Here is a 25,473-nt window from a genome sequence, read left to right on the forward strand (position 1 = left end):
ATGGAAAATCTGTCCATTTGCCAACAAGCCTCAGATAACACGTCAGAAGAAAAGGGACAAAAAAGATTTAAAAGACAAAAAAAAGAGACTCTTAGCATCCTACTGAATCGCAATATTCTTTTCCTTCCACTCATGCTTCAAAACGCAGATCAGGTTTAGATGTCAAATGGTATGAATTTGCCAGGGTTACAAGCACTCTAGCAAAGGACAACGCTGTGTTTGTGGAAAATCGGCTATAGGGGATTTCAGGAGACATGGCTTAAGGCTTTTAAATACATAAGAGACTGTGATTGGCTGAAGTGTGCACTCTCCCCTTACCTAAAATTCATGTGTTGAAGCCCTAACCCTCTCTGAGGTTACTGAACATGAGCCTGTCTTTAGAGAGATGAGTAAGTTAGGGTGGTCCCAAATCCCAAATGACCGACATCCTTCAAAGGAAAGAAGAGACTCCTGGGATGGATCCAGAGGAAAGACCTTGCTGTGAAGACACAGCAAGATCTGCAAACTGGGAGAAGACACGAGAGAAGCAGCCCCCTGCTGACACCTTGACCCTGGACGTCCAGCCCCCAGACCATGAGGAAATAAATTTCTGTTTTTTAAGCCACTCTGTCTGTGGTGTGTTGTTATGGTAGCCCTAACAAAACAACGCAGACTGTTAGAAGAAATAAACTCTAATTATTAGACATTTCTGAATTTGATAATTTTGCAGTTCAGTTGGGTTCAAAACATTTTGAGAGGTGAGTCAATATCCTTTCAGAGTGTTTTTCAGCAGCTGACCTCAAAATGGGTTTCTTCTGAAAGCATTAGGTGATTGAACAGACACAAAAGATCAGATAATTTTTTTTGGTAACTTGAAATAGATATTTAATTTTTAGTTAAATAACACACATAAGCATATAGAATGCCATGTTCATTCGGATATGCCAGATAAATTCTTTAAGGAAAAAGAATCTCTGATCATGTCATTCTTCTTTGAAGAACCTGAAATGGCTCCCAAGTTATTCAAAACTGCATGTGCTTCTCCAGCATGTGATTCAAATGTGGCCTCTAGTTCTGCCCTTTCCTCCGTAGATAACGTGCTGTGTTGCAGACTCTGCAGCGGCCCTGGCCCTGCTTTGCTCCGGTTATCCCTCCATCTGGATGAGTATTCCTCCACCCTCGAGCTAGTCCTAGGACTCTTGTTATCACCCTAGGCCAGTGGAAAAAGCAAATGACTTCAAGGCATCTCCTCAGATTGTCACCTACCGTTTGTAATTTAACCTTCCTTAAATCTCTTCCAAGACAATTCGTTATTTTTCTTAGGATACTTAAAATTTGCCTTCTTTGATGTTTATTTCTCCACTTATGGAGCCAACATCTATCTATCAACCTGTCATTCATCTATTGATCAGTCACTCAATCAATATATTTGTGTTGTGCTGAAAGTGGACACATGGTTTCTGATACAGAGACAGACTATACTTTCCTACTTAGAGCTGTAGCTACATAGGTTTTCCTTCTCAATCTGTCCCGTATCTGGGGTTTCGTGATGGGAACCGGGTGTTACCCTGCATGTATCAGGGTCCCTGCCATAGGTGAGAAATCCCAAAAACATGAATCTGGGAGCTCACATGGGAGTGGCACCCCTGTAAGCCACCGCTCCCCTCTTCTCTCATAAAGGGAGGAAAACCTTTGCTCCCTGGTGTAAACACTTTTCTTCAGGAGAGAAGGGGTGGGGTCCTGGATTCTCACTCTTCGGAATATAAATAAATGTCTTCAGAGGGAGATGGGACAAGCATTCTGAGTTTACAACCTCGGGACTGTCCACATGGCTCCAAATCTTGTCCTCCTTAAACTGTAAACACGTACCTTCAGGGAGGCAGGTCCCTTACCAGTGATTCAGCAGCTTCCAGGCTTATCCTTTAACCGAGGTCCCAGTAAATTTGTTCAGAATGCTCTAACCATGCAGAAACATAAAAATACTCACTTTCTGACAGGTAGTGTTATAATAATCCCTTTTTTCCTACAATTTCCAGTGTTTTGCCTTGAACACACTGAGCACCTGTTTAGTGTAAGCTGGTTAGGGTAGAATAGAATAGAAGTAAAATAAAATTGTCGAATTTCTTTGAACTTGGTGGTGCATACGGGGCTAATTTCAATATCCTTTTAAAAATTATTATCATAATTCTGGTTGGCCTACTTCTACAGGGTAACAAAAATATCTAATTGGTAGAACTTTCAGTATTTTTAAAAATAATACTATTTCAAACTTGGCAAATAGATAATAAGAGTCAGCTCCAAAATATTCCATATCAAACAAGAGTCCTTGGTTTGGGTTGTAAGAGTTAGATTATTTCCTACTGTTCCTGGTCAAATTTCCCATTCTGTTTCATGCCATGTATGTGGCCCATTTAACTAATACGAGACTTCCAAACTGCAGTTCAGTCTTGGAGACTATAAGCATGCTGTGTATTGTAAAACCTCTTTGAACTGATTTGAGAAGAATTCAAATAACACTGAACAGAGGAAACTGTAGAAACATCTGCCAAAACGATATTCAGAATCTTCTGCCGTGCATTTTAAGGAGGTTAGTCTGTGGATTTTCAGATGAAAGACTTTGCTCAGGGTCTTAGAAATACAAATAGGAAAAAAAAGTGAGAAAAGAGAAAGGAAAACCTTTGAGTTAATCCAGTTTCCAGTAGCGATGAAAAAGGTACCACAGAGTTGAAAGGCGAGCTTCCACCCAGTGCTCTTTGGCAATCACTCTTCAACTTGTTTTAGTAAAAGCACACTCATTGTTTCCCTCAGAGAAAACGGCCTTCGATGGCAGTTAGATGTTTCACAGCCGTTTGTATATTTCTGACTTCAAAGTCCGCAAGAGGGAAAACAAATCTATTTTCTAAATATTGTGTGATATGCTGAATACACTGATTTATTCTTTCTTCAGAGCACATGTCAAATATGTTTAGCATGTGAACAGTGTGGAGGCATTTGCTGAAACTCTGGTGAAAGAAAAAAGCAAGCTGACAGTGAGAACAGATTCTGATGGGTAGAGCAGCAGTTAAACGCGGGCCTCCCCGAGGCGAGGGCCGCCATTTTTGGTGCCGGCAGGCAGCTGTGGTCCTTCCCAAGGTAGAACTCCAGAAGATTCTTGAGTGTGCTCCCAGAGACCTGGGTGAAATCCCTTGTTATGCTTCTTGAGAGAGCCGGCTTGAAAGCTCTCTTGGAAATCAGTATTCCTGAGAAGCAAGAAGGGGTCTTGAGAAATGTGTATCTGCTTTAGAGTTTGCCAAAACAAATAAATAATTATTTAAGTAGAAGAAGAAACAGTCGAAATATCAAATAAATAAAAGCATTTCAAATACTAGAGAGAGTGAATTTTAAAACTTTTAAAGTGATGTCACATGGTCCCAATTACTAATATCTATGTTATTTTACTCGATATAGGACTTTCTTCTCTTATTTCATTTCAGGAATCCTAGAGATAGGAGATATCAGAGGTCCTCTACTTTAAACAACGACCTCATTGTACCGAAGACACCAAAAAGCCCAAAGTGGTGGGACGTCGAGTTCAAGCTCACATCGATATTCTGTGTTCAGAGGCCAACTAGTAGGTAAGTCCCCGTATCCTGCAGCCTGTTTAGGAATCTGGAAATTAGGAAAGTGGTAGCGCTTTCTACCGCTGCTCTGAATGGTAGGAAAGAGGATTAACCTCATTATTTTTGTAAGTCTGGCAATAGCTCCATGGCCTGCCCTCACCTGGTTCTTAGTAGATATTTGAATGAATTAATGAGATACGTAAAGTGGGAAAATCTCCTATCAAGAGAAATCCCTTTGCCAAACTTCATCTTCAGTTTTCTTACTATTCTGAATTCTGTCACTTTTACCTCCTATTCAGTAACCGGTGTTAACAGACATATTCTGGAACTAGATAGCCAAACTCCTAATCCAACTCAGTTTTCAAGAACAAATTTAGCAAATCAGTTTTCAAAGAAAATAGCCACTCTCAGGAGGAGACAGGGTTCTCTCCCACTAGAATCAAAGAAAAGAGTCGCTCTCCTTTTCAGAATCACAGACTCTTTTTTCAGAATCATAAACTCTTAATTTTCTGCTTCAGGAAACAACAGCCTCTGGCTTTGTTTTGTTTTCATTTTCTTTTAATTTTAAGAAGGGAAAACCAAAAACTCCATCATAGCTATCTTTCTCTCTTTCTAAGAGACAATAGTGCCTGAAAAAGGAGAACTAGAAAATCGTAATTGTTTTTACTGTTGGCATCCTTGTTTTCTTTGGGGGACTGCTAAACGTCCTGAGGGCACATCTCCTCCAATCTCATCTCACGAAAGGTGAAAAGTCAGCACTGAAATGACCACAGCTGGAGCCTTGGACAAATGTCTTCCCATCCCTGCATTGGGCAGAATTAGCCCTGGTTCACCTGCCCGCAGCTCGGTGCTCTAGCCCAGGTACACACACAGGTTCATTTAGGAGTACAAAATGACAGCACTTACTCTTGAGTAACGGTTGTGGAGGTGACCTCTGCCATGCTATGAAAGAGTAGACTGTGAAGCTACAGGCTGGCCAGGAGCCCCTGCCGGTGTGGCCCTGCATCTGGGTCTCCTCACCAGTGACCCAGTCAGATCACGGCTGCTGCTTACCCGCCTCCTTTGCTCCTATTCTGAGAGCCGCATTTCTAGCAATACTACAGAGACTGAGTTTCCCTAAATTGAGGTAAGCCTAAACCTAGAAGCCTTCTTTGTTATTGTTTCCAATGAGAAATTGCCTTGTCTTTTATCTGTCTCATTTTTCAAATTACACAAAAGCTTTTGGAAAATGAATCATCTTAAATTAAAGATTCTTTATGCTGAAAATAATGGGAGTTGATTATAATGTCTGATATGAAAAGGTTATTTTAATCCTTAAGGCATGTTTGCAAAAAAAAACTGATATTATCAAAATTAGTTAAGAAATACTGATGTGTAATATATGCTGATAAAGACTGTTTTTATATTATTTATTCAGTACTTGGTGGAGCTTTATTGTAAGCAAAGCATTGAGAGATTAAAATCGCAAAGATAAGTAAAATGGAGCCCCTCTTCTTAAAGCAACTTAAAACCTAGTGAGAGTTAGAAATATGCATGGAAAATACACACCCGTCAACCATGAGGAAGGTGAGGGCCGGGAAATCTCAAGAGGCACACAGGTTGCAGCCTGGAGGCTCCACGAGGAAACCTGACCTTGGAGGGTCTTCACTGGGAAAATCAGTGAGAATCTGGTCGCAGGTACTAGACACAACTGTAGATTTAAGGGGATGTATTTTAATGCGGTGAACATGATGCTTGTGAGATTATTGGGAGAGGAAATTGAAAGGGCTGAGCTCCTCAGAATGACCCTCAGAATGCAATTGCAGAACCGGACACCGACCTGTTGGAAATGAACAATTTCACAGAAGCCAACAGGAAATAGAACCATTCTGTGATGGATCAAAAATCAGACTCACTACTGTTGAGGACTGAACATAACCTCCACCCTCAAATCTATATGACCCCAGGACCTCAGCATGTGACCACATTTGGAGGTGATTTTTAAGAGGCGATTAAGGTAAAATGAGGCCATGAGGGTGAGGCCCTAATCCAATAGGACTGGTGACATTTTAAGAAAAGGAGGCAACACCAGGGACGTGTGCTCTCGGAAGAATGGCCATGTGAGGACACGGCGAGAAGCTGTCTGTCTGCACGCCACGGAGAGAGACCTCGGGAGAAACCAGCACTGCTGACACCTTTATCTTGGACATCCAGCCCCCAGTGATGTGAGAAAATGAACTTCTGTTGTTTAAGCCCTGCTGTCTGTGGAATTTGGTTACGACAGCCGTAGAAACAAATGTAACCATAATCACATCTGAACATATCAAAGGCGTGAGCATTGTCAAACCACAAATATGACCAAGCAGCCCATCCTGGGTAATAGGAGAATCCGCTGCTTCTTTTCTAATTATAGATTTAGTCCCACTTCATCCGTAGGCCTCACAGATAAGGTTCATTGATACCGGATCAAGAATTACCTCTACTTCCTGAGAGCATCCAGTCCAGGGAACAGCCCTGCTTCCCTCCCTCTCCAGATTACTTTACATGAGCCCCAATCTTATTAATAAACCCTTTCTATCCCAATTTATGGACACACCCATGGTTCCCTCAGTGTGTGGTTTTTCTTGTTGCCACGAGTAATCAAGCCTATGTACCCCAGGCTCCTCTATTCCTAGTGCTCCTTGCTGTAGGGCATTGAAAACTTTATTTAGTTTAGTTTATTATACTTTTTTCTGTTTCCCAGCATATATTTATTGAGCACCTACTATGGCCCTGACACTATGCTAGGGATTTGAGATATTAGCTAAGAAAAAAAAAATCCTTTTTTACATGCAAATGCTAGTTAATTATGGGAAACTTAAGCATTAACACATATGATTAAATATAGGTAATTTAAAATTAGTATTAATTAAATTGAGGGAAAACATTAATTCCTGATGTAAGAAATTAAGCCTAAACTACTAAATAAATATTCTAGTTGTTGAGTCTTTAGTTTTAATCTGGGGAGGCTCCATCGTTGACGTATTGCTGAGAGACAAGGAATTCCATCCATTGACTATTTCCCCAGGTAAAATCCTGTGCAGAAAAAGAGAAGCTAAATCCAGTGTTACTATAAAAGACACTAAAATTGTGGAATTTGAAGTGTGTTATAAAACTAGGATCAACCTTTTAGTTTTTTCAGATTCAGACTCTGGGAAGAAACAATCTCCCTGGTTCTTTTACTGCTTCTTTGTTCCGTTTCTTGTACTCTCAGCTCTCCCTGCTTTCTGGGTCCTTCATCCTTGTGTCACACTAAGTGTCACTACTACATCACTTGAGAAGCCAGTCTCTCCGTGGATGCATTTCATCTGCCAGTGCAGGTCCACAGCATCCTCTTTAGGAAGGAGAGAAGAGGTCTCACCCCAGGTACCCAGCCTCCTTCACAGTCACAGGACAGCCTTGATGTTTACACTTTTGATTAGAAATGAAACTAGAACCCAGACATTTGCAGTGAAAAGGCTAGATATCTTTTCCAGTTTTATTTTCCTTATTATTTTAAGGAAAGTATAAAGTAAATGACTCAATCAGTGGGACATAAGTGCACTGGGATATTTGAGCCTAGCCTAGTAGTCATGTATTCTCAGAAGAATGTGGGACGCCAGTGCCTTTGTTCCATCACAGAAGCCACAGAGGTGCCCTTAGTCCTACTGCAGCTGCACCCAGAGTTTGCATTCCTCCAGCACGCATTTTGTCAAAAGCAAAAAAGAAAGCAAGAAAAAAGCCTTGTCGTGGGATTCTTTCAATCATGCAGAACGTTGTAACGTTCAGGTGAACTGTTATTCCAAAATCCAAAAGCACCCTCAGCAGCCTTCCTGCTTACCAGGAGGCGAGCTTCTCTGCCGTGTTGACTAACGGCTCAAATAGGACCAGCCAGGGATGAGGCGAGGCCGCCACGAGCCCATCCTCGCCCACGGGCCCCGGGAACGGCTGTGGCCGGAGCTGCCCCCCAGCCTTTGCTGCCCGAGAACCACCCAGAGTCACAGGAAAGTCAGGGTCTGTTCCATCCTGGGGGTCAGTGCTGTGCTAACCAGGGGTACAGAACAGAGAGGAGGTTATTTGCAGTGGGGCCGGTGTGCAGTGTCCCCTCCAGAATGTTCTCAGTGAGCAGATGGAGGGAGAGGGAGGATGGACAGACGGGCAGAGATGGACGAGTTTGGAGGCGCCGCCCGTGACCCAGGCCATCAGTCAGGGCGTGTTTCCGCTTCTGCCTGTAGAGGGCGCGTTGTTTGGTTGGGGCGTTTGTTTTCAGGTGGGAGACGGGGAACCAAAGTTATCCTCCGGCTCCTTTTACCCTAGGATCTTTGCTGCCCTCATTTAAGTGTATATGTAACAAGATTAAAAGGGCCATGGAGTATTTTATACTTTATCATCAGGGATGAGGGGCACAGAAGTTGACTGCCAGAGATGAGGAAGATCAAATAATAAGGGAAGGGAGCAGACGTCTGATGGGTTAGGTAGGACGCCCTCCCTCCCCTCTCTGCTCTCCGAGGCTCCCTGCCACCTCCCTTCCCTCCCCACGCGCCCACATTCTCTCCTGCTCTGCTCCCACCCTGCTTTGCGGCTCCCCCTTGGTGAGAAAAGCTGCTGCTAACCCAGCAGCCTTCGCACTGCATGTGGTGCTTTGGTCGGTTTGTCTCTGAACGAGTACGATCGCACCGCCCCCCCCCCCCACTCCCTCTGCCCTTCGTGGGCACCAGTGTGTCCTCTGGGTCCCTTCTGCTGCTGTCTCACTGAAAGAGGATGTTTGTGTGTCATAAAGTAGACCTGTTAATTTTATGCGTTCATCAATCCAGGTGACAATCAGTGAAACCGACTGAGAAAACGGAATCTTTGTGTTTATCTCAAATACATTAATTTGTTTAGATTTTTTGTCATATTCACTCACTCACTTGTGCATTCATTCCGGAGCCATGTGTGGAATGTCTAAAGGTTCCAAGTACGGTTCTTGGTGACAGGGATTCAGTGAATAGACAAAAGCGCCTTTGTCCATAAGGTCTTGCAGAGAAAAATGGAGAGGAGATGTGAAAACATCACTAATGTAGCACTTTTGTCGTAAGTGCATGAAAGAACCACACTGATGCAGGCGGGTAGGGAGTGAGTGGCTGGAGCAGGGCGGCCCCTCAGGCTGAGGCCAGTCCGGAGGTGAGAAGGGCTTCAAGCAACGGACCAATGAGGACGCTTGCTCGGCCCAGGCTGCTCCAGTAATTAGGGCAGAGCGCCTACTGTTTGCTCTTCCCAGACATGTTTCTGTGGATTCTTGTTACTTCGTGCATCTGCTGCTTAGACAAAATTTAATTCTTCTGCCAGTGATGTTCCTAGAGGTGAGGAATCACCTTTTTCACTTTGAAGATTAAGATGCAGATTTTAAACACTTCACGGGCACATACAGTATGGATACTAACTGCAAAAATATTTGGGTGTTACATTTGAATTTAAAAAAACTATTGCTACTCTAGTTCACATAATTCAAAGATAATTTAATTATGCCAGGAACTTGAGTCTTTAAAAGACAAATGTTAAATCTCGCAAATGCCTAAGTGCAAGTAAGCGTGTTCCCAATGTGACTTTGAAGAAAAGTACCTTCATGTTCAGTTTTCACATTTCTTAAAAAAAAAGTCTGCGACATTTATTCAGCATTTTCCCTTTTGTGATTGCCCACCTACTCTGTTGAAAAACACTCCTGTTCCCCCAATTTTATTCCCATTAATATTTTCATTACCAGTTGTCTGACTGCAGTTCTATGCTGAATCTAAACCAAAAATACTGAAGTGGAACATTAAATGTGCCTATCAATTTAAATAATATTCTGTGTGGTTTACCTCTGACACATCATTATTCTTCAGATGAATTTAACTTCCGCTATCAGCTTAGAATCCCCTAAAATAATTTCAACTTAATTTTAGTCAATTCAGAAGCACATTAAAACCTGCTAGTGAGGCTGCCAGGATTTAGCATTTTCTAACAGATTTACTAAGTTTTAGAGTGAGAAGAATCGGCTGTTGTGTGTATTGCTGAAGATGTTTGTTCTAACTTTAAGGATGGCAGTGTATCTTGGGGATATGCCCACTGGAAAAAATGAGAGTGAATCATACATATATGATTTTGATTTTTTTTATAATGCCTTCTAGAAGAAATACACATTTTGTCTTAAGATAAAAGAAATGAACCCAAAATTAAATACTGTGGAGATCATGCTGACTTGCACCTGACATCTTCGAAAATGGTGCCTTAATGGGATGACATTTGGGTAAGGCATCTCATTAATATATCTTCTTTTAAAAAACATTCTACAAGATTAATGCGAACTCAAATCTTAGTTTACTCAACAGCTGTTAAAGGCATCAGAAATACCACGAAACCGAATTTATTATCATGCATGGGAAGCCCCCCAAAGTACCAGCAGATCCACAAAGAACAGTAATTCATTGAGGGAACCAGTGTTTATTGCATGTTTTCTGTGGGCCACCCTCGTGCCAGGTCCCACAGAGGAGACCACAGGGCCTGGCCCCTCCGAGGTGGTCTGCGTGGAGGGGCAGTACCTATCAGGAAGGCAGTTCAGTCCTAATAAACCTAGAGGCAAGTATCAGGTCAAAGCACATTTGGTGAAATAAGAATGATCGTCGCCTCACAACAGCTGAGCGGAGGAGAGGAAAGAGCTCAGAGAGCTGGGGAAACAGGACAACCCCCAGGCGTGTTGTCCCCTCGCAAGGACCCTCCACCCCACGCGCACCAGCGTCGTGCTCACTCTCAGCTTTCAGACCAGAACGGCAGGTCTAAAGGGGACTGAGACCCAAGTCACGAGCTGTGGTGCAACCAGCATCCTCGGTGCCGCCTCAGGCCCTCCCCGTGTGGAGGTTCCCACACAGATCCCCAGCCCCAGGGCGAGCTCTCCATCCTGGTCCTTGGTGTCCCCTTCCAACAGCTGGCCTCGGACCAGTGTTCCCCAAGCTTGAATCTAGAGAAGAGGCCCCTTTCCTGCCAGGAAGAGGCCCCATCATTTCTCCTGCAAAGCTCCTAAAACTCCTGGGATTTAATAAGTGATAACAACATAAGGATGTCTTCAGTTATTCATAACAAGCCCCTTTCAGCCACACTTGAGCTTACGGTAATGAGGTGGCTTTTGGAAAGCCCTGAAGGATGGGGCCAGTGGCCAGCGGAACAAACCTGGTGATTAGAGGATGGGAACTTTCAGCCTCACCCCTGACCTCTGGGGAGGGAAGAGAGGGGCTGGAGCTTGGATCAATCACCAATGGCCAGTGACTTAATCAGTCATGCCTGCGTAATGCAGCCTCCGTAAAAACCCAAGAGGATGGGGTCCAGAGAGCTTCTGGGTTGTGAACACGTGGAGGTGCTGGCAAGTGGGCGTGGGAGCTCTGTGCTCTCCGCTTACCCTGCCCTGTGCATCTCTTCCATCTGCTGCTCCAGGTTCTATTCTTGTACAGGAAACCGATGATCTAGGACGTAAAATGCTTCTGAGTTCTGTGAGCTGCTCTAGCAAATGAATCAAATCTGAGGAGGGGTCATTGGAACATCCAACCTCTGGCCGATCGCTCAGAAGCACAGGTGACAACCTGGATTCGTGATTGGCGTCTGAAGGGATGAGGGGCGTCTTGCGGGACTGAGCCCTTAGCCTCTGGGGTCAGAGGCTAACGCCAAGAACACAGAGTCGGAATTGAGTTAAACGGTAGGCTGCCCAGCTGGCATTGCAGAATTGCTTGGTGTGGGAAAACCCACACCTCTGGGGCCAGAAGTGCTGTGTAAAGGAGACACACAGGGAGGTTGTTTCCTCTCCCACCCGCCCCGGGGTGTGTACTCACCAAAGGACACCGGGAAATGGCACGGTCATCAGCCCCGAAAGGTTCAAAGTATCATCCTTCTCCCAGGACCACGGAGGCCCGGCCTCCTTTCCTTTGCACAGGAATCATCCCATAATTAACGAAAAGTCTGCTCTACGTAGGCTTGCAGCCTCCAAATACAGATCTCAGAGGGGAAGCTATACTTTAAAATTTTCTGCGTCGTCAGGCATCTTATTAGTCCAAGAGACAGAAGAACAAGGCGTACTCCTTTGCAAGCGTGGTTCATTGTTATTACCTCGTCCTTTAATCACGGAGGGAAGAGAACAGGAGCGAGTAGAGGAGAAGCGAGAAAGATCGCAGCAGGAGACAGAAGATGAGTGACACGGACCCACCCCTGGGCTCCCAGAACCGCCCCCGTGCCAGTCGCGTGCCAGCAGCTGGCAGGAGAGAAGCTCAAAGACGCTCGGGGCGAGGCCGGCCATGGAGCTGCCCTGTCTTGACAACGTCCTTCCTGCCCCCCCTCCCCTCGGTGCTACTCTCCCCTGGGGGTCCCCTGCAGAGGGTGAGTATCCAGCGCACCCCGCCGGGGGTCCCCTCCCTGGTCTCCCTGCCCCAGTTACGGGGCATGGCCGGAAATTCCTCCACATCACTGTACCTGAATGTTGAGAGTTTTGTTGTGGAAGTCTCTTTCCTACACACAGAATGAGAATCCAGACCATCCCTAAGGATGCGCCTGGCATGTAAACAGTGTGTGGGAAGGACCAGAGTGGGATCATCAAATAGACGGAGTGACGGCAATGGGGGTGTGACACAACCAGGCAAAAACGGTCCAGAATCTGCCCCGCGCTTGGGAGAGGTCCCCCTCTGTGTCCTAGGAAGGCTGGAAGCAGATGCCGTGACAATGACAAAACGGGACTCTTGCGGTCAGTGCTGTGACGGAAGTCGACTTCGGACCACTGGACCTCTAGACCCAGGTGCTACTCCAAGGGCTGTGCCCCGCTGGACTGCCAGGGTCTGGACATTCTTCCTAATCAGCATTCTTAACACCACTCATTTCACCAATAACAAAAAGATTCTCACAGCCTTTATGATCATCCGCCATCTGGTTAAATTTCAGTAAGGACACATTAGATGCTAAGTGACCAGCCTTTAAGGTGCTGGTTCCTATTAAAGTACTTCATATGCTAATTGACGACTCTTGGATTGAGGACCCAATTAGAGGACTTCAAGTGCTATTCATTCCACTTGGCACCTCCAGAGACCCACGGCCCTGTGAGAACTGGCCTTTGAAAAGAAGACTCTAGAGCCTCTTAGGACCCAGTGACTCCTGGATTTTCCAAGTGATAACGCACTGCTTGATAGTCATAGATATTCCAGGAACACGATCATCTTAGACAGGTAAATTACGCGTTGTGTTTACAGAATGCCCATCAGCTCTTTCAGCCTCTATCGTAAAGCCACCATCTCTGGCTTTCATTGTAAATAATGTCCGCTCCACATGTGTGCAGACTCAAGATGTGAATCAGTCCTCTTTTTTTTGTCTTTTTCTCATCTGACTCTTTCCCAAAGTTGGTAACTTACATGCTTTTTTCTATTTTCTCCCTCCTTCCTTCCTTTCATCCTCTCTCTCTCATTCTCTCCTTCCATAATCTATCAATTCTTTCCTCCCTATATGAGACCTTATGAGGTGAAACATTTACTTATCGTAATATAACCCTTTAAGATCATGCCTGTTGAGGAGATGTGTACCCTAATAACATTAGGTTACTAAAGGAGAAGTTTGTCTGAAAAAGGAAAGAAAACAATTGCTTTTAAATTGCAAGCTTTTCGACTCAGGGACATCAAGCATATACTTTTCTTTACATATTCGGAAGCCCAAGCTATGCTGGTGAATACAGTGAGGTGAGGAAGCCAGAGAGGAAGTGGAGGGAAAGACCACGTGGATGTAGTAACGGCAGCATCACGATGTTCTTCTGGAACATTATCGTGGAATCTTGAAAGTTCAGAGAAAGGAGACGACGTTTTGTTTGAGAGTCTCCCCCTTGTCATTGGGTAGTTGGTCCAGAAACAACCCAACAGACGCTCAAAGTCTACACTACTATGAAGCTTTAGAATGGATGGTGTTGACTTTAAAATATCATTTATCAATTATGCACATAATTTATTTAAGAATGCTAAGTACACTGATGTTTATGAACACTAAATGTTTTTGTTCTGAAGAATAAAATGAGAATCTGTGACATAGGAGAAGGGACTTTCCTGTAAAGAATGGAACTTTACTTGAAACAGACTGAGCAGGCACTGTTATCACACAGCATCCCCGATAGGGTTTCTGGACCAAGCCTTATTGGGCTGTTGTCACCTGACATCACAGGACCCCTGAGACTTAGGCTGAGTTCACACGGAGTTAAATAAAATGCAGTGTTTGACCGTTTCCTCTTAGGTATGAATTACAAGTTATAATTCAGCGAGGCCTGGCAGGGGACGGTACCACGTAATGACACATGACTCACTCACATTCTAAAAGCAAGGTCTGATCCTTCGTATGGAGAGTTTTCTGAGGGAAACATCTGCATCTCACAGTGTATTCAAAAGGAACTTTCTGCTAATGGAAAAGTACATCCTACACTTTTCTTGCATAACTTCAATGATTGTTTTTAGGTGTGTTTGGAGTAGAAACTGGAAAGGGAGAGCCCTGGGAACAGAGACAATAAGAAGTTCTCTCCATCACCTTCCAGCCTGTTAATAGAATGAGGACCAGCAGTTCTTTACAGAGAAGCTTTGGAAGGTTCAATAAGACCAGGAAAAATATGCATGATGCTTATGCTGAAATATTTGTGAAGAAGTTGTTTTCTCTTTCTTTGCATGTGTGTTTGTATGCACATGCACTATTCTTTTTAAAATATTATTCTTTTGGGAGTTAACTAGAAGGTAAAATAAAAGCTGAGGTTTAGTTCTTCAATTATAAAGTACTGAACTTTGCTTGGACAAATTAGCTTAGAAAACCAATGGGTGATGACATTTACAGTAACAAGCTGGGCTCATGGAATTCGGTGGCTTCTGGGGAAACAAGCGAGGGCAACCTGGTCCCTGGGTCTGAGGCAGTGGTCCCTGTCACCCCTGGCATGAGCTACCCAAACAGTTCAGACAACCAATAACAAGCTCAGATAACTGGGGTTTTTAGATCCTATTTCTAGTCTCAAAAACATAATTGAGAGAGGCTGAGCCGGAATGGGGAGGCCGAGATTTGTTCTTTCGAAAACCCGTCCTGACATCTTACGTAGTCTGTTAAGGAACAAAATGGCGCACAATCATCTGCTAACAGCCTTTACGTCCTCACCAGAACAATCGCATCTCACAGGGCTCAGAAAAAGCAGCCATTTCCGTGGGCTAAAACCACCCGCTGCCAGTCTTTCCCTCTGAGTTCACTGTTCTGAAAATGAAAGCTTCCAGGACCTCAGCATGGTAAGAGGAGTGGACCCCGTAGCGTTTCCATCCTGAGAGATCCTCCCCAACAAAGTTCTGGTGGAAGTTCCTCCCAAAGTCAGGCAGGGACGGGGGAGGCCCAGGCTCTGCAGGGCAGGCAGGGATGTCCCCCGCTTTGCTGGGCACTTCACCGCTGGACTCCCAAACCCCAGTCCAGGGCCTCTTCAGACAGTGTTCTTAATAAATATTTGCCAAATGCATTTTGGAGCAGAAATTCGTATGTATTGGTTGGACTCAGTAATTGAATGGGTGTTAAATGGCTGTGAGGCCTCTTTAAATCTCAGCTTGCAGGCCTCAAAGGTGGTCAGTTCATTATAACAATAACACGATCAAATAATAGATAACAACAATAATTGTACCGTGTATTTTCTCTAAAATGTATATTAGACACTCATGCATATATGTATTAAATACGTATATATCTTATAAATATATATATAGTTCTTTCTCTTTCGAGAAATGAGCTAGGTTTTGAATATACGGTACCTACCCAGTGACACGCGCCGAGTGTGGAAAAGGGAAAGGAATACAAATAGATAAAATGTTGCTGTTCCCTGAAAACAGTGGCTAAACTGGAGTGGAAGCAGATAAGCAGATTAATTTCTCAGAGGCTGGTAAGGCCTCTGCTAGAATTATGACCCTCTTTCTGCAGGAGTCCAGAGCAGGGAACAATTCGCACACAGTTTCCTGAAGAGTAATATGAATTTATGCAGCTGATTATGCAGAAAACCACTGGGATTCTTCGTAATGAGTTAATAAAAACCTGTGATGTTCTGAACGGGCATTTCAGCGGCCATTATGGAACGCTGGGCCCCAGAAAAGGATGGACCCCACTCGCCAGACAACTGCCAACATCGACAGCTAGAAATCGCAACTATACCCCGATGAATTTAATCACCTCAAGGAAAGGCTGTTCCATCATCTGTATCTTCAGGGCTCTGCCCACATCTGAGATTCCAGAGCTCCTTTTGATGGGTTTGACGTTTTCCTGTATATTTGATGAACTGGAAGCAAAATGATCTGTACGAGTTTAAACCGAAACTCAACATGAGCTGCATGACAGGAAGTATCCATGAGATGCAGTTGTTTTATTAGATCAAATGTAGTTGTTGACTTTGGCTGTTCACCTAACTTCTCTAAAGGTACAAGTGTTTCAAAATTAAAAAAATATTTCCAGTTAGGGTTTTGGGTGAGATGAGTGTTTTCCAAGCTGTGTTCTAAGAAGCTTAGGGGTTCCACAGATGACCTGAGGTCTTCCATGGGGGGATGGAAATTTCTGAAAAGGATTTCAACCCTCTTTATCTATGTCTTCCATGCACAGCTGAGTCTTTGTCTAATTTTTAGGTGATACTTTCCTGTGTAACCTGAATGCTGCTGCCTCTGCCTTCCCATCTTAAAGGGTGGACGTTTTACCCAATTCCCAGGCAATCCAGATGCTTCACCTTGTGGCCTCTCTGCAAGATTCTCTACATTTTCTCCAACACTGTGAATCTCTGCTCTGCTCTTGCTGAGAGCCATGTGGGGTTCTGAGTTTCAATCTATCCAAAGGTTCCATGTGTCATTCTTGATCCCAAATCAAGTTGGGTAGAAGAGGCATTCATTCTTCCCTTTAACATTTTGGGTTTTTTCTTTTAAGATTTGCCAAATACAGGACTCCAACTGCTAGTGGACACACACAGTTCCTAACTCAAGGCTCAGCTAACTTCAGAAAACAGCTACACTGAGGAGAGACCAAGTTTCATATTCCCATTAACTTGCCCTTTCCCCTAGGACATTGTCATCATCTTTATACAAGGGGCTTTTATTCCTTAAGAGGAAAGCAATCCTGAGCTTCATCACATAAGCATCTGATTGTTTTTCCACAAATTTTGTAGACTTTAAGTAGAGAAAAAAGGAAGGAAGGAAGGAATTCTAGTTCAACCTTTCCCCGAATAGGAGTTGTGGAACTCCTGGTTCTGCCCTGAGTATGTATGTCAGGATTTTTGGACGCCAGTGACAGAAGCTTGAGCTTAAAAAAAAAAAAAAAAAAGAGGAATGTAGCAAGCATAGAAAGGAAAAAATACATCATTTCTAAGGACTACAACTAAGAACTGATTTTACGTGGCAATCTGGACTCTGTCTTCGTGTTTTATATCTTCCTCTTCTGCTGTGCGTTAGATTAACATCCTCTGACTCCTCCAAGGACAGGAGCTGACCTCACAGCCTGAAACTTGGGATCCAAAGGACGTCGTCACCCCCAATCTGTCTTTATTCTATACTTTACTGCCGAAAAAATGGCAACAGATGATTCCTGGTCAGATTTGGTTTAGGTTACAGTGAGCAGGATAGATACTTGGGTTCATACCGCAAGAACCGCAGGCAGGCCTGGAAGCGTGCATTTTCTCAAGGAAATCGGGAGGACAAAAAGGCACAAAGTGTGTTGGAAAAGTTAGCAGATGCCCACTAAACCTGGCCATCAATTAAATAACAGTAAAACTCAAGATGCTTCATTTTGTCACAGATAACCAACAAAATCCATTTTGAAGAAGATATTCCCCCTAACAGCATGCGTTACATTGCACTTTAGTTTAAGTACCTTCGTATTGTCTTAAGGAAATCGTGTTCATTCTTTCTCAACCGGGAGTAAGTCAGTATCTTAAGCCCCTTCACAAACACACATTTTTTTACCGGCTACTCTCACTGTTGATCAAGGAAGCCCAAAAATGATTTAAAATCTCCACCTGATAAAAGTGTAGCGATGCAGTAGATGAACTCACATGCATAGGGTCGTTGTCAGTTTCTCCTATCATGTTTGTAAGATTTAACTTTACTTAAAAATTTCTACTACTATCAATATTTGACTCTTACTGGTTTAGAGATGGCATCCCATTTCTCTTTGAGATGCATTTTTTTGTTCAATGATAATTCTTCAAGATAAAGTGCTACTCATTAATATTGATAATATTTTATTCTATTATAAAAATTGGGGATCCATCACTTGAGAAAGACCGTAGATGCCAACCAATTATAGTTAAGTTAAAATTAAATGTACTTACAACATTTCATCTCCTTGCTTCCCTTGTGGATGCAGAATGAAAGAGAAGTAGTTTGCAAGTCTAAATGAATTCCTCTGCAAAAAAAAGCATGTAACATGGAGTTTAAAATACTAAGGATTCATAGGGAAGATATCAAATGTCTACATATCTAGTTGATAGAGTGTCATGTGCCTTGGTACTTACTATAGAAAGATTTCCATTTTCATTGGATTTTGCATGCATAACAGGTAGACTTAAACAATTGATTGAAATCAGAAAATGTCAAAGCTGTATTTAGAAAATTGAGCTATATTATTTATTGTACACCAGTATTAAATCAAGCAAAAAACTCACAGACAAAATGGAATGATAGTATATCTTTTACATCTAATTTGAAATTTTACATGTGGCAACAACTATTGTCAAATTATCCATAGCTAATTGGTCTTAGACTGAAATATACAATTAAGCATGTTCTGGACTATTAACTGGTTCATATTTTATGCATTTGCTTAATTAGACATTTTCTTAAGTATTTATTTGCATTGGTTAATTTTTCTGCAGGATTCTATTGTACATTTTTACCTATTTTTCTTTGGTGTTTACCCTTTTGAAGTTTAAAATAAGAAGTGGCTATAATAATATCAGCTAAAATAGACCTCAGAGCAAAGAAAATTACGGGAGACACAGAATGACATTACATAATGATAAAAGGGTCGTCTACTGGGAAGACATAATGATCCTAAATGTCTATGGCCCAAACAGCAGAACCTCAAAATACATGAAGCAAAAGCTGATAGAGCTGAGAGGAAAAATAGACAAATTCACAATTACAGTTGAGGACTTAAGCGTCTGCCTCCCCATAACTGATAGAACTACTAGACAAAAAAACAAGCTTGCCCATGATCTGAACAACAGAATCAACCAACAGGATCTGAAATGTTAAGATTTCCAAATAAACAGAAAATGTAATAAGTCACTTTACCAAGCAGAATTAATAAAATTAGCATTCGTGTCATTATAATGTTTATAGTTTCAGTAGTTTATACAGAAAACGGGGTCTTGGGGGGAAATGTTTAAAGATATTGATTTCACATTGAGGAAAATGCACCGTTTTCACCAAACATGGTGAAATTTTGATAACTGTATATTGTTATACATGAGCCTGGCAAGGTTCTTAATGGGCTGTTAATCTAATGTGACCTCTGTCACTACTACCAGTAAATGAACACATATTGAAATAATAAATGATTTTCTGAGTGTGACATCTGAGGTCCATTAATCGTTTGAACCCCAGCTCTTTTAGGAACTGGAAAACTGATGTGGAAAGAAGCAGACAGGAAGGGTCTTGGGTAAGGACCAAGTATAGATGTGGGTTGAGGCAGACACTGGTACAGACAGAGCAGGTGCAGGTGACAGATGAAGAGCTCTCAGGTAGCAGGTGCTACTTTGGGCATGTGAGTAAATAAGAAATGTTTGACGGAGGCTTGCAGGGCGGACTGAGCCAGAGCCAGAAATATTTAGTGATCCAGCCGGGCCATGACTCAGATTCCCAGCACCATTAAGTGGTGAGACTGGTCAGCATACGAGAAGACCTTGCAGTTGCAGGGATTCATGAAGTATGATGATATTTAAAGAGAATTTGGGCCAACCAGCTCTCAAAAAGTGTAATTCTTAAATGCTTATATTTGGAATGATACAGGAAGTAGATGCTACCAAAACCAGAGGGGATGCCCAAAAGCCTTGAACTGAGAGAAGCTGGGAATCCAGTAAAGGAAAAAAGAGGAGGTAGCCCTCAGCATGGTGGTGGAGAAATCCAGGAGAGCATCTGTGAAACAGACCTCGAGGGAGACCAGCTCCAGCTGAAACAGGTCAGAAACCTCTGGGCAATATTTGTTATACAGAAGGAAATTGACAGAATACCAAATTGAAAGGAAATGTATAGGGCTACATAAATAAGTAATTATGGGGTGGAGAGGGCAAATTAGAATCTGTTGACCTGAAACAAACAGATGCCAGATATTTCTCCAGCAAAGATGGGTTTATTCGGGATTAGCAGAGAATGCATTTTGGGGTCTGCCGCCATGGCGAGCCACGTGCAAGTCCCTGCCTGGCACGGGAAGGAGAACACTCTTAACGCAGCGGGGAGAGGCAGGTGGGAGGGCCGTAGTGAGCAAAGAGCCCATGGCTCTTCATCGGCTAAGTCCTTGCCAGGAATGAAGAGGTTGGGCTCTGCTACCATCAGAGTGTGAGAGTTCCCCTTCTGGTCCCCCAAATCTATTTAATTGGAGTTTCTGTTTATTAATTTTTTACAAATCTTAAAAGCAATAGCATTGTTCAGGAAATGAAAAGGAGTCTTGTGATGTATGGGTCTTGGCTGTGAATAGCATTTGCATTGTCATAGTAACATGAGAGTTAATATTGGTCTAAGCAAAAAAAGATGGGAAGGAAAGGGAAAAGAAGAAATGGAAAGTATTGTGGGGAAGAGGAGGGGTGAAAGTGAGCTAAATCCCCATCTTCCATACTCAAAATGCAATAAATATTGTCACAAAATGAAAGTCAATAACTAGCAATTAAAGGGTAATATTTACACTTTAGAGGTAAATACCAAGAAATTTATTAAAAGGGTTGAACTGTTTGCCGGTGGGAGGGAGGACAGGGGCTGCTGTACCTTGAGAAAGTTGGCGACTCTTTGAATTGTGGGCAAGTATAATTCTACTAAAAATAAAAGCCGACTTAAGAGTGAAACAGCAAGAAAATAACACAGTGATATCCTTGTGGCTATAAAGAGTTCAGTTATTTCCTTAAGCTCAGTTTACTTCCACTGGAGAATGAGAGCTAGCTGTAGACATGGATCAGAGAAACAAAAGAGTTCCTAAGTTTTTTTTTAATGTTTTCTAAAATACCGTGAGGGCATCAGGAGGCACAGACCCTTGAATTATACAGAGGAACTGTATGTTTAATTACTAGGCTAATGAGGTGAGTGACCAGCACGTGTCTGAATCTTAATTTATAATTCATTTGATGATTCTGAGACCCGGATTACCTTTAGGAACAAAATGCGTACAACACGGTGAAATACGCTTCTTTATTTGGTCTGCCACATGACAAAGCCGCATGATCATCACAATTTGTTCCTTCTGATTGATAGAGCCGTTTGGGAACCCTTAAGATCATCAATTAGAGTTTGTGCATAATTAAATTGTACAGCCAATTACTGCACAATGAAATAAAAAGGTCGGCTAATGAATAATGGAAATTCTCCACGTGAAGAGCAAAATGCTGTTTTGAAGGCAGTGACTTCTCTGCAATGTCATTTAAAGCACTAGGCTGGAGTCGTGAGTCAGATTTCCATTTCCGGTCTAGAATTTGTCATTTATTTTTAATTAGCTAACGAGATTGTACCTCTGCAAGAAAAGGAACAGAGAAGTGATTTATTTACACACTGGATCCTCAATCATCGGTTAATAGGCATGAGCAGCTTAAATAGTTCATTACACGTCATAAATGCCCCGTAAATATTATCTATTATAGTCATTATTCCAAACCAGAAGGGGTGTCACTATTTGTTTTGCAGGAGGTTTACACAAATAAACTCCATGTTCTGTAGAGTCACATAGAGTAGTTAGAAGCCTTTCTTTTTTTTTCTTTTTTTTTTTGTTTTTGGTGGTACGCGGGCCTCTCACTGTTGTGGTCTCTCCCGTTGCAGAGCACAGGCTCCGGACGCGCAGGCTCAGCGGCCATGGCTCACGGGCCCAGCCGCTCCACGGCATGTGGGATCCTCCCGGACCGGGGCACGAACCCGTGTCCCCTGCATTGGCAGGCGGACCCTCAACCACTGCGCCACCAGGGAAGCCCTATATTTATTATATGTCTCGCTAATTTACTGAATTCTCAATTGCTTCTCAGTTGAGTTTCCAAGAACGTAGTTATTCCAACTGTTTTCTTTGCTTCCTCCTTATAAAATTTTCCTGTCTCTACTTTTCACTTTTCTCATGTCTAACGTATAGGTTAACGTCTCCATTAAGGTGATCAGTGACGTGGGGGAGAGTAGACCATCCTTGTCTCGTTCCTGAATTTGTCAGGACTTCAGCATGACCCCAGAAGTGTGATGTTTGTTTGGGCTGATAACATACCGAGACACTTCCATTTGGAAGTGATACTGATGGCGTGACCCATGAACACAGCAACTCTGAGAACGTAAGAGAATGACCCTTGGGAGGAGAGTGACCCTTGGGTGGTGGGTCCAGTCAATGCTGGAGTCCACTGGGTGCCAGGATAATGTGCTTGCAGCCCGGGGCGGTGGTCAAGCAGCCACTGGGTCTTGTGGACGCCTTTGGCAGCATGTCATTCCCCGAGGTACGTCTTTCATTCTGCAGTGAGCATCTCCTTTTCCTGTCTCAAGCATGGAAGTGGAGTAAAATGATCCAGTTCCTGAGAGCAGCTCAGATCTCGGCAGTGGTAAACCACGACCCCTTCCTCCTCAGGGATGCCCGGCTGTGTCTCTGGGTTCCCAGGGCTCCTGCTCTGGGTCTTAGGACTAAGCTGTCTGATGGATGAGGGGCTGGCTCTCCATGTCCTCGAGGCTGGACCTCCGGGCCCCCTGCCGCGGTCTGCGAATCACGGGCCTGGGAGGAGGTGCGTGTTACTTTGAGGTCTGCTGAGACACTTGGAGGCTTAGAGACACAGCACCTGGTTGATGACTTCTAACCACTTGCCTAAGTAACTAGTATGTAACACCAGGTGTGAGATAAACTGACTACAATAACCAGTGGTTTTCACACCTCTTCCTTCAAGTAGGAAGTGGCAGGGACAAAACTCTTCACCTGGCCTTGCTAGTAGAGACAACTGCGTTCCTAGGAGGTTCCTGATGAAGACAGCTCAGGGATACTTGCCTGTCCTGTTCCATCTCAGTCACAAAATCAATAGGAGAGGACAGAATGTCAGACAAAATGGCCCCCAAATCGTTGTTGTGGCTTTGGGATATTGTAGTACACTCAGTGTTTGAATTAGGGCTCACGTATCAGTTTAAGGACTGTCTTACAAAAGCATATTAATACGGTGAGGAACTTAAGTGTTTTCATGGTAGAGAAAAAAGTAAGCTGCAATCCGGCCAAGGGAAGTCACACCACTGTGGGGCTAACGTGAGTGTATCGGGAGGCATGAAGCTGCCGACCAAGGGCCACGCGGCAGAGAAGCTAGGTGTGGTCGGTGCCAGCGTGGTTGACACAGAGACCCACACTTCTGGGTGGATTCCATGTTAATCTCGAGGAACCCTCTAACTGTGTGATCTGCCGGACTGAGGTTTTCAGTGGGAGACTGGAAAAGCAGATTCTTCTACCTTTGTGATTATACCGCTGGTTAGATTCTCTCCCCTTGCAACGCAGAACGGTTTTATATTTACGATACAGTACGAGCGGGAGCCCCCTGGCTGGGCTGGCGTGTCCATCTGTCAGCATCCTGCACCGTGTGCCCCTCGCACACACACAGGGGCCCCTCCTTCCCGGGGCTGGAATCAATCGAGCTCAGTACACAAGTAACTCAATGACAAAACCATTAGAGGGGTGGCATTTTCTTTGGTTCCCCGTGTCCAGTTTGCAAGGACATTATGATTTCATTGCTGTAAATATTCCCCCCTCAATGGCCTCTGATAAAAATGGATCATCTCATCAGTGCAAGGTTTCTCAGAATTAGTGTCTCCTATGGCCCTGTACTGACCATGCCCCTAAATTCCTAAATATTGGCTTTGGAAATTGACATGAGGTGTGGGGTCTCTCCAGAGCGATCTTATAAAGAATCTGGAAGGAAGACCCCTGGGGCTTTTCTCCCTGAGGGGAGCTGTGCTGATCACTGTTCTGAGGGCAGGGGCCCCCTAAAGCAGATGGATCAGCACAGATTATTGGTGATGCTGTAGAAGGGTCCCTTACAGTTCAGGTGCAGAAAGAATTCAGGCCCAAGGTTCCTGAGTGTTTACCTTGATGTTTTCCCTTGGCCGGGGTCCCTGCAGTGTTGACATCCTGGTTGACAGCTGGTCAAGGCTTTTGCCAAGGCAGCCGCAGCTGCTCTGCTTGCTGAGAAACTCGCCTCTTCTCATTGCATTAGCACTTTGTGACTGTTATTAAATCACGTGTAACTGGTAGGCAGACTGCGAGTTTGGGGTGGTGCTATTCCAAAACCGATTTGTCAGAACTGGACGTGGTGACTCCAAATAGACTAAACAATGGCCTCACGGGAGGCGCAAGATGCAGACACCCACCTTCCAACGCAGTGGGCAAAACAGTCTAGCGATTTCTTATCACAGACTTACTCCACTGTAAACTGTTCCAGTTTTAGGGTTTGGCAAATCTTTGAGCCATTTGAGGAAGTAGGTTTTTTGCTGCTGTTCTCTTGTTTTAATTTGTTTGTTTGGCATATCAATAAGAACACCATCGTCTGAGAGTTAGGGGTGTCCGATGGGGATTTAGATACATACATGAAAACTCTCTCTTTCAAAATGCCCGTATCCTTTCTTTTATCATTTTCTGCGGATGAACTATTCTCCTGTACATTGAATTGAGCCCTTGAATCCGGACTGATTTACGGAGGATGACATTTCATCCTACATGTACATGTCTGGAGGCACGGAGGAAATGCCTGAGCTGGGGAAGGATCCCCCAGTCCCCCCCTCCCCTCAACCAGCCATGTGTCTTGGGTGCTCACAGAATTATTGCAGTGATAATTCTTCCCTTCCTCCTGTCCCCAGTTCCAGCTCTAAGTCTTACCGTATACATTCAGACTCCACAGCTACTCAACAGACTGCTAGAATTCTGATTTTATTCACAGTTAATTTTAGAGACAACTGCACTGGAATATTTGAGGGAAATTTGGGGACACAAATCAAGCAACAGGAATTGCTTCTTTCTAGACCTAATCTCCCTGAAAGCAATTAATTAGGTTATTTTCCTAAGGCATTGTGCCAACAATTCAGAATTCTAAGAAATAAAGAGCAGAAAAGTTTTCCAAAGATTTCCCCCCCTTTTTTTCCCTATGCATGGGCCAAGTATTTGACAAGGCAAGCAAGAATCTCAGTGGGGAAGGTTATTCTTCAACATATGTTATAGGGAAAACTGGATACTCACATCCAAAAGAATAACACTGGACACCTATCTTATACCACTCAAACAATTAACTCAAAATGGATCGAAGCCTTAAATGCAAGACCTGAAACCTTAAAACTCCTAGGAGAAAACATAGGGAAAAAGCTCCTGACATGGGTCTTGGCAATGATTTTTTTGGATATGGCATTGAAAGCACAAGCAACAGAAGCAAAATCAATAAATGAGACTATATCAAACTAAAAAGCTTCTGCACTGCAAAGGAAACCATCAACACAATGAAAAAGCGGTCTATGTTCCGGGAGAAAATATTTCCAAACCACATCTCCATTAAAGGGTTAGTACCAAAAATATATAAGGGACTCATAGAACTCGTTGACAAAAAACCTAATAACCCTGTTTTAAAATGGGCAGAGGGCCAGAAGAGACATTCTCCAAAGCGTACAAATAGCCAACAGGTAAATTAAAAGATGTCAAATTACTAATC

General features: G+C 43.4%; 1 long non-coding RNA gene across 1 annotated transcript; it reads left to right on the plus strand.

Moving 5' to 3' along the window:
* Positions 1–3,463: 3,463 nt before the first annotated feature.
* Positions 3,464–21,737, plus strand: LOC307179634. Its single transcript, XR_013825465.1, has 3 exons — positions 3,464–3,593; positions 19,595–19,763; positions 21,602–21,737. It is a non-coding gene; the product is annotated as an uncharacterized lncRNA (long non-coding RNA).
* Positions 21,738–25,473: the final 3,736 nt, after the last annotated feature.

The sequence above is a fragment of the Stenella coeruleoalba genome (genome assembly GCF_951394435.1).
Source record: "Stenella coeruleoalba genome assembly, chromosome: 21".
Classification (NCBI taxonomy): domain Eukaryota; kingdom Metazoa; phylum Chordata; class Mammalia; order Artiodactyla; family Delphinidae; genus Stenella; species Stenella coeruleoalba.